This window comes from Rhipicephalus sanguineus, chromosome 4 (assembly GCF_013339695.2).
Source record: "Rhipicephalus sanguineus isolate Rsan-2018 chromosome 4, BIME_Rsan_1.4, whole genome shotgun sequence".
NCBI lineage: Eukaryota > Metazoa > Arthropoda > Arachnida > Ixodida > Ixodidae > Rhipicephalus > Rhipicephalus sanguineus.
Window position 1 is genome coordinate 134,213,356 of NC_051179.1, and position 11,783 is coordinate 134,225,138.

An 11,783-nucleotide genomic window follows, 5' to 3' on the forward strand; every position below is an offset into this window, starting at 1 on the left:
AGTGAATACGCCACAGTGACGACACCTCATTTACGAGCCAGTGCTGATCGCAAACGTCTCGCATAATGCAGCTCAAACATGTGCAGTTCGTCTGGGTAACATGGCGTTGCAGTTCCCCTTGTTCTGAACGGTAAAGCTGCGAATGTAGACTGTACTGGTCCGCCATGCGTATGTCGTGCGCTTCCTGTTGGGTGCGCAGATGCGCACATAGTTCCATACTGTTTGCGCAGAAGCACAGATAGTTCCTTTGTGTGTGCTGGCTTTCCTGGAGTTGATGGGCTTTCCCCATACACCCATATTTATGAAAACTTCTTAAAGTGGCTGGTGACGTAGACGACAATCGAGGCACTGATAACAGCCAGATTGCTAAACAATTAAAAGATATCGCCAGTAATATAGACAATATCAAAGAATGTCAGCTCCCTGGAATTGAAAAAACAAAGATACACGCCCTTTCCAAACTTGAAGAAAAGTGGTCTAATGCGACAATCACATATTGCAGTTGAAAAGTGCCTTTAAAAGATTGAAAATAGGGTTGACCACTTGGAAAACCACAGCAGAACATCAAATCTAATTGTTTACGGATTGCCTGAGGCTGAGGGCAAAAACTGCGAAACACTGGAACGCAGCGTCGATCAAGCGTATACCCTTGGTTGGGAGCCAGTTACCATAAAACGAATACATCGCCTAGGCAGGCCAACTAAAGATAAAAACAGACCGGTCGTCCTAAAGCTACTCGGCTCACAAAAGAAATCAATGATACTAAAGAAACGTTACAAGTTGAAGAACACTAACTACTCGAGAGGTGAATATTTTAGTCGTAGGTTGCGTGAAAGGAGAAGAAAACTCTGGGAAAGTGCGAGACTAGAAATGAGAAAAGGTGCCGCCATTTTTTTACGAACTACATATGTATAAATGAGAGCACATTTGTCTGAGAAGACGAAAGAAATGAAAGGATTGCAGTCCTCTCGTTTCTCATTCCTCACACTTCTTTCTTTCTCACACCAGGTCCTTTCAGAAGCCAACCAGTAACTCAAAGGCACAAACTTTCGCAGAAATAACACTACCAAATGTAAACGCGGGGAGAGGTATTCTCAATAAAACTGAATGATTAGAAAACGTGCTGCTCGGTCATAGCCCTGACATTGTGGCTAGTACAGAAACATGGCTTTCAGTAGAGGTATACAGCCGCGGAATAGCACCCCTTAACTATTCATTTATCCTTAAAGATAGACCGACCAGAGGCGGTGGCGTAGCTCGGTTTATTAAGAAGCCCTTACGTTTTGTCTTGATGCCCGAGGGTCCAGATGCTGAGGCGGTGTTCTACAAGACTATGTGTGGTGAGTTTGCAATACTTAATGGTTGCTTCTACAGAATCCCTGTGTCTGGTCACGAAAGTGTGGCTGCTGTCCAGGATTGTATACAGAATTATGTTAGCAATCGTGTTATTCTTATGGGAGACTTCAATCTGCCTGATATTGACTAGAATATCATGCACCACACTTCACAATTATCCAATTCGTTACTGTCACACACTTATTGTGGACTTGCAAGGGTCTACAATTAAGCCGTCGTCGCCACCTACGTGCAATAGGTCTCAGGCCTGGCCGACTGCCCGACCTTGACGGCTGGATTAGTGGACCTCACCACCGCTCATTACTGGAATTCATACATGACGCAGATTTCCATGTGTATTTCTGAATCAATAATTATTATGCCTAAAGGCAGACTTTCGAAGAAAAATTCGTTCATTGACTTGATGCTAAACTTCGGGCTTCACCAAGTTGTACCCTGTCCTACGCGAGCACGAGGACCAAGCGCCAACGTCCTAGACTAATACTTATTAGTGACAACTTCCCTCTTGATGCACTAAATTTGGAGATCATAGATGGTATATTCCAAAATACCAGCTACCCCTCGGATGCACTGTTACCGCCGGAACTACTGAAGTTTCTGTGCTAATTTTCAAGAAGTAGGTGATTTAGCCGTATTTACCTGCTTTGCGCATGAATACCAAGACTTTTTTTTAAATGGCCAACGATTCTTCTGTTCACATCAATGAGCTCTGGTTTCAATTTGAGCGTATAATCCCGCACTGCATGTGTCATTATATCCCGACAAAAAGTAAAAAATCGCTTAAAAATAACCCTCGCATCACACGGGATACAATTCAAGTCAAGCGCAGAATAAAACGCTTGAGGCGCAACATAAAAACGAAACGCGGAAGCGTACAAAAAAAAAGTCCCAACTACTGCGTGCCGCCGATGATCCCAAGCTAAAAACTAAGCTAGCGAAGCATAAATACTCCAATGAAACCTTACCTGACCTCATCAATAACAACCCTAATCGGTTTCGGAACTTTTTTTTCGCGTACGCTCCGCGGCGAAACCACATCGCCCACCGTTGGAAAAATTGGCACTAGCTGATAAATTCAACCAAAACTTCCATTCAGTGTTTCACTAAAGATAACGGCGCACTTCCATATTTGCCACCTACATCATTTCCTTCTATTGAATCATTGGCGATAACCGACTCCGGAACATTAAACCAGCTACTTGCGCTTGACGACAAGTAAGCAAATGGTCCGAATAACATCCCAAGTGAGTTTAAAAAAATACGCCGAATGCAATAGCAAAAAAAATCACAGCATATCCACGGAGTGAATGATGATGAGTGGGCGAAGCTGCGGAGGTTCATCGGTAAACCGTGAATCTTCCGTGAATTCTGCCCAGTACATCATCACCGACGTGAAATCGGGCGCGTTTATACTAAAGGTTCGATGAGTTATGACGACTTGCAGCTCACTTTAATTTTCCATGTACGCTGTGAATTTTCATTGTTTAGAAAACCATTGCTTTAGAAAACATCTGGCGTCTTTCGTTAAGCAGCTGGCGTCTTTTCGTTTCGCTTTAGAAACATCTGGCGTTCTTTCGTTTTGCTTTTACAAAACATCTGGCGTCTTTCGTTGGTTTATTTCATCAATCAACGGCGTTTTGAACAAAATTTTTATTGTTTAATCACGCACAGGAGAAATCTCACCAGGCACTACCTTGGAGGTAAAGAATGGCTGCTAATGGGAATGAGAGACAGAAGAAGTCGGCTTTTAGCTAACGCTGCGAATTTTTTATTGTTCAATCGTTGTTGTTCAGCATCGTTGATGATCTTCACGGCCTTCTCAAACGTAAGCGTGGCCTCCTCGACAAGCAAACATTCCCGTTGTCGCGTAGAAGTCAATCCAATGAGTAATTTTTCGAGCAGCAGCTGGTCCCTCAGTTCACCAAAGTCGCACTGGTTAGCTGTATCTTGCAATTCGAAGAGAAAATCCTGCGGGGAAGACTCGCCTTGCGCGAGGTTCCGAAACGAGAGTCTGGCTGTGGCCACTGCTTCTGGAGGGCTGAACTTGGCCCTTAGCGTTTGCACCAATGAGGAGTAGGCGTCTTTGATTGATCCCGGCGTTGCCGATGCCGCGGCGAGTGCAACCCGTTCCTGCCTCTGACCTTCGGCTCCAAGCAGTGTTTTCAGTAGTGCGGCTACGCGTTCCGCGGAAAAACTTTCGCCGCCAGCAGCAAGCAAATAAGTTTCAAAATATTCAAGCCACCGCGTCCATGGTACTGTTGGTGTTCTCGGATGGTTCCAAAACCCGGGAGGCTTTCCTATCAAGTCGGCCATATCGCAGCTGTGGCGTTACGTTATCACCTGGCGTTTCGCTTACCTTCCTGGAGGCGGTGGCTCGCTATCTGCGACGCGATAAGCGGCGATGCGCTAATAGCGAGGACTCCCGAAGAGCGAGGGCTGCCGATCGCTGCTATGCAAGCAGACCGAAATGGTATCGCCACATCTGGTGTTTACGATGATTTGCTTCATGGCTGCTGGTTGCCGTTGGCGAGCGACGGAGGGTGGAAGGCTTTCAGGACGCATGTCGACTGCGCCATTGTAGTGTTTCAGATTGAAAGGCACCGAGCACCTGTGGTGCTCCGAAAAGGAACGACACACACACAGACCCACACCACGCCCAACTTACCCTCGTCTGTAGCGAGGGTGTTTATAGGATGGATGGATGGATGCTATGAGCGTCCCCTTTATAATGGGGCGGTGACATGCCTGCCACCAAGCTCAAAAAAAAAAAGAAAAAAAAACTTCCTTGTTTCATGTTGTCCTAATACCTTGTCTATATAATTAAATCAATGTTATTATACAAAAAAATATAAATTGACGGTCCATCTCTCTGCCTCTTAAGGCAGAATGTTCTTATTTTTGCCCATTATTTATTTTTGTACTTTATCTCTACTTTCCTGCCACCAATACTCTAACTGTCTATTACTTATTTCTATCGCGGACGTGTTTAGCTTTCCGTTGTTGTCCCTAAAACCCAAGGCTTCATGTAGACTCGTGCCCACACGTATACCTGGGTGAATATCGCCACATTCAATCAGTACATATTCCCTCGTTTCCTTAGTTCCCCCGCAGCATGTACATTGTTCTTCTTCGTTACTGAATCTCGCTTTATAACTACGCCTTCTAAGGCAGCCCGACCTTGCTTTAAACAGTAAAGCGCTTCCTCTTGATTTATCACAAAACCTTTCCCTCCTTATTTCGTTTTTTCCCTTTCGGTAATTACTCAGAGCCGGCTTCTTTTCCATCGCTGTCATCCATTAAGTCCTCTCCGCCTCTCTGACCTTCCGCTTAATGCTCCTTGTTGCCATATCGCCCGCACTGCTAGCCGTATATTTACTGGTGAGCCTCCTAGTTCTTTTTCTCCACTGCGTGTCAACGCTTTTTCTATACAAATACCTGAAAACCTTCTCTGCCCATCTACTCTTCTTCATTTTCCTCAGCCTCTCTTCGAATCGCATTTTGCTCTGAGCTTCCCTCACTTCAAAGCCTGTCCATCCCATATCACCCTTTACAGCCTCATTTGTCGTCTTCCCGTGAGCGCCCAACGCGAGGCGGCCCACCGTCCTTTTATTTACATCCATTCCTGATTGTACCTCTGACTTCATGCATACCACTGAGTTCCCAAATGTAAGCCCCGGGACCATCAGACCCTGCCACAGCCCTCGAAGCACCTCGTACCTATGCCCCGCCACGGTGGTCTAGTGGTTATGGCGCTCGACTGCTGATCCGAATGTCGCGGGATCGAATCCCGGCCGCGGCGGCTGCATTTTCGATGGAGGCGAAAATGTTTGAGGCCCGTGTACTTAAATTTAGGTGCACGTTAAAGAACCCCAGGTGGTCGAAATTTCCGGAGCCCTCCACTACGGCGTCTCTCATAATCATATCGTGGTTTTGGGACGTTAAACCCCAGATATTATTATTATTATTACACCTCGTACCTATTGTATCCCCATAAAGCTCTGTGCTTCATAATTGCAGCATTCCTCTTTCCCTTTGCTACCGATGCTTTCTCCTGTACCTCCATATGTCTATCCCCCTCATTTAACCATACTCCGAGGTACTTGTACTCGCTTACCCTCGGTACTTTTTGACCCTCTATTAAGCCTGCATGGTCTTCGTGATCATTGAATACCATCAATCCACATTTTGTTCACTAAATCCTAGTCCTAGAGCCTCACATTCCCTTCCGCATATATCTGCCAGTCGCTGTATATCATCTTGACTGTCCGCAAATAAGACAATCTCATCAGCATAAAATAGACCTGGAAGCTTCTGCTCAACCATCGTGCCGACCTGTTTGTGTGACAAATTAAATGGAATGTTGCTACCTTCTAGCGCTTTTTTTATCCTCACCATGTACAGCATGAATAACAGCCGGGACAAAGGACAGCCCTGTCTCAGACCCTTGTTAATTTCAACGCTGTCCTTGCTACTTGTTCCTTCCCATTCTCTACAAACTGTATTTTCTCGGTATATTTCCCTCAAAAGCTGTATACAGTCGTCCCCTATACCCACGTCTTTCAAATATCCCACAAAATTTCCTGAACCAAATGGCGGCGCCCCCTGGCGCCATGCAACAAAACAAAGTATATTACAATATACAACACTATGCACACAGAAATCCGCTGAAAACTATCGTGTAACAGCTGGTCTGTCAAAATTGTGCGCACGCAATCAAACATTACCGTTGCTGATAACGTTGTAGGCTGTGCCTATCAACGAAGGTTAGTTTCAACGTAAATGACAAGGTACTTATGCAAGACTGCTCCTTGAAGACGAAACCTGAAGACGAAACCATAGATTCAGAAGTGTTAGTTGAACTTGGACGTGTCCGGTAGGGCAGTCTGAGACGATTTGCGTCGCTGGGCTGCAGGCTGCAGCTGCAGTGTCAAGGTGTTGTCTCTGATAATTCCCGTCAACGGATGAGAGAGGGTCGCTATTATTTGGAAGCCGCCCAAAGGCATAAATCTCCACAGCACTCCATTTCGCCCAGCATGGCTGTCATGTCTTTGTAGTTTCATCATGCCTTGGCGCGATCTAGAAGGTGGTTTATGACCACCAGCCATTTATGATGGTCGGGCCAGCCATAACGAGTGCTGACATGATTGACGGTTTGGACCACAGGATGGCGTGATCCTGGAAACCTCGGAACTCCGGTAGTCCCCATGCAGCCGCTGATCGTAACGCAACCTGCGAAGAATCGGAAATTCTCGCGACAATGTGGTCGCTTCTTAGCGAGCAAGGACGTAGCCTGCCTGACCTACGGATGTGCTCGGGCGAGGTGCCTGAGGAGCCAGGGGCGGCACCACCACGGAGTATACGGGGGCCCCGGTACTGACGCCGGTGCGCGAGAACCAGCGGTTTGAAGGCTTCAAACTTTCCAGTTGCTACGACATTTGCGTTGCGGCGCGGATGATCCATTCTGCGTCGTTGGCTGAGCCGGTCGGAGAGCCGGTGACGGCGGCCGTGGAGCAGCGATGTCGTTGATTCAAGTGGTATGGTCGGCATCCATTTGTAGCTGTGTTGCTGAAAGTTGTGAGACCGGGGCCTATGTAAGGAAAAACCTGGACGGCGTTTCCTGGAGGGATCATCGCGATCTGTGTGCTACCGACACGATGTATTACAAAGCTGTCGAGACAGTACCGCTACAGTGTACTAGAAGGGGAAGGGTGCCGTGCGCGGCGCATTCCAATGGAGGCGAGGGGGCCGCGCTGCGAGGAAGCAGCTTGGGTACAGCTTGGGGGCGCTAGGGGTGCTGCGAGCCAGAGGAGCGTTTTGTTAGGACGTGTTGCATTACCAGTTTCTGCTGTTTACGCGTGACCAGTGCCTCGTCACCGGTACTTCTCGCCAAATAGTGCTGTACTTTAGTGAAGAAGTGGCGGTGGTGTCTGCGCTTGTCTACGGGAATGAAAAAAATAACAAGGAGACGGCGGGACAAGCGAGACGGCTTCTGTTTTGTGCCAAATTGTAACAGCGGCTGTCGCTCGTGTAAGGAGGCGCGCTCTTTGTTTCAGGTGCCGCTTGAAGCTGATCGCCGGGAAGAATGGTCACGAAGCATCAAGAGAGGTGATCAATAGAGACCGGATTTTAGGCAAATGCCTATTTTGTTCTTCGCGCTCCTATCGTGCCACTTTGATATATGAGCTTAAATTAGACGTTAAGAAAGGCTTTTATAATGTTTTTATAGTGCCTATAAATGCCTATTTTTGGCGTTTGTGCCGAAATGCTCACAAATGCCCATAAATGCCTATTTTCAAAATTGGCGCTTGTATTAACACTACTTAGCCTGAAGTTGCGCTCTCGGGAGCAGTTTGAGACCGTTATTCATTCTACCGCGCAACACTGACTGTTCAGAACTCTGGGGTTCAACCTAGTACTGTAGTTCAACCAACTCCCGGAAACAACTGCTAGCAGCCGTGAAGTGGTAGACGCTCATTCGGCGCCGCAGAGACATGGCGCGCGCTGTTCGCGAATGCGAGACCGTGGAGAGCCGTCAGCAGAAAGGAGAGTGAAGAGCAAAAGAAGAAAGGAAATATGATGTGCACGCAGCTTTTTTTTTTTGTAAGTTAACTTGTAAGGTGGTTCACTGCATCAGCGTAGCCAGAAATATTTTTTTCGGAAGAAAGGGGGGGGGGTGTTGCAACCATACTCTATGTATTTTCGTGAGTGCACTTGTATGCATGCGTGCATATACACGCATGTAAAACGAAAAAAGTCTCGGGGGGGGGGGGGTTGAACCCCCTCTCCCCCTTGGCTACGCCAGTGATTCACGGGCAGAGGAAAAATTGGCTCTATGCGATTCGACCCGGACATTAGGAGGAATCCCTCCCTTCTGGTGTTTTAGCGATCTGGCTATCTGCTCGTGCTCTGTCCTTCTCAGTCATGCCGAGAACACACCCAGGAGTGTGTTGGTGCAACAGTGCAATCTTGACTCACCGTGCAGAACACGATAGAGACCATGTTCTGCGAACTGTGCGTGGCAAAGCACATTGCACGGCTATGTTCAACTGTTTAACGCCTTTGTGCGATCTAAAGCAATAACATTCTTGTTTTCCTTTCGTAGATAGGGCTCGCGCACGTCTTCGTTTCAAATTACTTGCATTTGTGTGAAAATTTATTTTGCCTATATTTACTATTTTGGAAGCCTAAAACGTTGTTTTGTCTGCCTATTTTTGGCGCCGAAAACGACCTTTTTTTGGTGCCTAAAAGTTCGGCCTCTAGTGATCAAGTCCTCGACGAGAGCAGCATTGTTTGTGAGCGGCACTTCGAGACAAGGTTCACAGAGCGAACTTTTCAGACAACAATCAACGGTAAGATCATTGAGGTTCCCCGAGATCGACCACTCTTATCAAAGGATGCCATTCCTACAATTTTCCCGGATGCTCCAATGTATTTTGCAAGGTCGCTGCAGAAAAAATGGAAGGAGCGCAACCTTAGCGATCAGGTTCTCCCCAAACCTAAGGGACGACGAGTGAGCAACACGTTGTCAGAATTTGCGTCTAACGTCGTTGATCGAGTTAGTTCAGTCGATAATATTCCTGAAAAGGAATGTCAAACACTGTCGAACGATGTTGCCGGAGAGAGTGCAATTGATAAAGCTCCTGAACATCAATGCCAAGGACTGTCATTTTCGAAGCTCACTATTCCAAGTGCGTGATCAAAAATTAGCTTTCTTTGGCTCTTTGACGTCGACAGATCCGCCGGTGGACTTCCGATTGAAGGTAGGTAGGCAAAGCGTGCGTGCCCAACCGAGTCGCAGGGTGCGTTCATCGTTTAGGAACCTCACGTATACGTGTTATTTAGCGCGAAGGTTTGCGTGCCATTTAGTGTGGAGGTTTATATCCGCGAGTGGCTTTCCGCCGCGGTGGAGCAGATGTTATGGAGCTCGGCTGCTGACCCGAAGGTCGCGACCGACCGCAGCGGTCACTTTTCGATGGAGGCGAATAGCTTGAGGCCAGTGTGCCGTGCGATGTCAATGCTCGTTAAAGAGCATCAGATGGCCAAAATTTCCAGAGCCCTCCACTACGGCGTCTCTCGTAATCATATCGTGGTATTGGGACGTAAAACACCAGATGCTATTATTATCCGCGAGTGGAGCTCTCGCGAAGGAAACGTTTATGGTGGCAGGCTAGTTTATTCGTTCGCTTGCTCGTTCATTGAGCAGCGAGTATAGTTCGTATGTCAAGTACGTCTACGAGGCGCACTTGCGCACTATGGTTGGTGCGTCTAATCTCTTAACGAATCAACCAACGCTGTCTAAATATATCGACTGGAAATGATGTACGCCTTCTGGTGCATTCTTCTTTCAATGAAGCTCCGAGCTGCTGCTTTGACTGACAGTCATTTTGTAAATAATAGTTGCCACTCTTTAACTAGCATAATAGCACCAACACACATTGTCCATGTGTTTCTTGCACTCTAAAAACTGTCCGCACCCTTTGTGGAGTCTTCTTGCCCCTCACCATTAACCGTCCTCTGGATAGTTTGCGCTTCCTTTCTTGAAAACCCTGTGCTCGCCACTTTCCTATCAAGGGTGCTTTTTAATAACACGCACGCCATTCGTGACCTGGAAATACCGCGCGCCCGCCGATAATGCAAGGAATGACACGCGAGATTGATGGTTATTGTTTCGGGACAGGAATACGCCCCATAGCGCGCCATTTTTCTGAGGTTGCTAAACAGCTAACAGGAAATAGCGAACGCAGAGATTTGGTTAAAAAGAAAACAAGTGAGCCAGATGCTGGATATTGTTTTGTGGGAGAGATGCCTCAAATACGCCTTTTTTATTGCAGTGTACAATGCTACATAATACAGGCACGTATAGCGGCGTTAACTATATTTACCCAACCGATACTTCGGAACGGCTACCTCTAGTGCATACTGGCAGCCTCAGTGCGTCACTGGTGTGCGCGGCGAATTCGCCTCGCGAGGACGACGTGTACAATGTGTAGGTTTCAGAGGGCTTCATGTGGAGCGGGAAATTAACGTTCAACATTACACATGTCCTTTACAAACGTGTCCTAAGATCTCCTAAACAACATACAATTTTAAAAAAAGGATACCAAGAGATAGACGGCAAGTGCGAATGCTTAAAGCGCGCCCTCTCTTTGCGAAGCGTCGCCTGCTACGCAGGAGCAAAGTAGGTGGCACCATGCTCGAAAAGAGAGGGCGACGGAGAGGAGAACGACGAGGAACGCGAGCGGAGGAGGAAAGCGTTGCTACTTTACGAAGTTTCAGGGGCTTTAGACTGCCTTTTTGATGATGAGAAGCTCGATGATGTTGAAGATTTTTTGGATTTTCTTCCACCTGAAGATCATAGCAAGTGTGTCACTCACCACAGCTCAATCCGCCTAATACATTATGTTGCAGGCTATGTGGCTAGGAAAGTTGCCAGAAAAACTGCCTGTAGTACATGTAATGGGCTCTTGACAATGGGAAAAGAGCAGGGTCATTCAAATACCAATAATGACTTTATTGGATATTGCGATTATGGCGGTCTGCTACGCCCATCTTCTAGGCTTTCCGGTCTTGAGAGCGCTTTAGAAGAGCAAGGTCGACAGCTGGGCTAGTTGGTAAGGTTCCATAATATTTTAGAGCAGCGCAAAAGACGGAACAACGAACAAGAAGTTCACAGACTGTGAACTTCTTGTCCGTTGTCTTGTCTTTTGCGCTGCTCTTAAATATTATGGCGCTTTAGAAGAGTCATTTACTATTTTCTTCATTCAGTTCAAAGAAAATGAGCGCAGAAAGCATGCAAGATTTTGCCATGTTCCTCCAAAGTGTTTACCTGCCAAAGCCAGGGTGTGATACACATCATGAAGAGCTGACACTGAGTATAGTGAAATTTTGTGTACTTCTTCCTTTTCAATATTATGCTAAATTATTGAACAAGGAGCGAACCTCTAAGAGGCTGCCGGATTCCATGGCTGAGGGCTCGCAACGCGAAATACTCAGAAGTACAGGCGGCTTCTGCTCCGCGAGGACAAGTGACTTCAGTTTCAAGGCTGAGGTTTTGTAGAATGCGCCATAGTAAATGAACGACCCAGAAACAGCACCCTTGTTACGGGCCGGCTGTTCAATTTCTCGTCGTCTTCGCGCTCGCCGACGGAGCGCGCGTGAGTGCCCGAGCCTCGGTGCAGCCATTCCTTACCACAGCAGGTACATTCGCTATGATTGCATTGAGGTGGGACGACATGAAGGAGCCTACAAAGAGTACAAGTCGAGTCACGGTCATCTCCCTGGAACCTTTTGTATGACGTCATGTTTCGTCTTCCGGAATGGCCTGACAGGATCTCGGGCATTAGGGACGCCGTGATCGATATGACTTTATTTTGTCGGCTAGTGATTGCCCGCTGGTAGAATAAATGACCAGCTCCGTAAATTGGTTG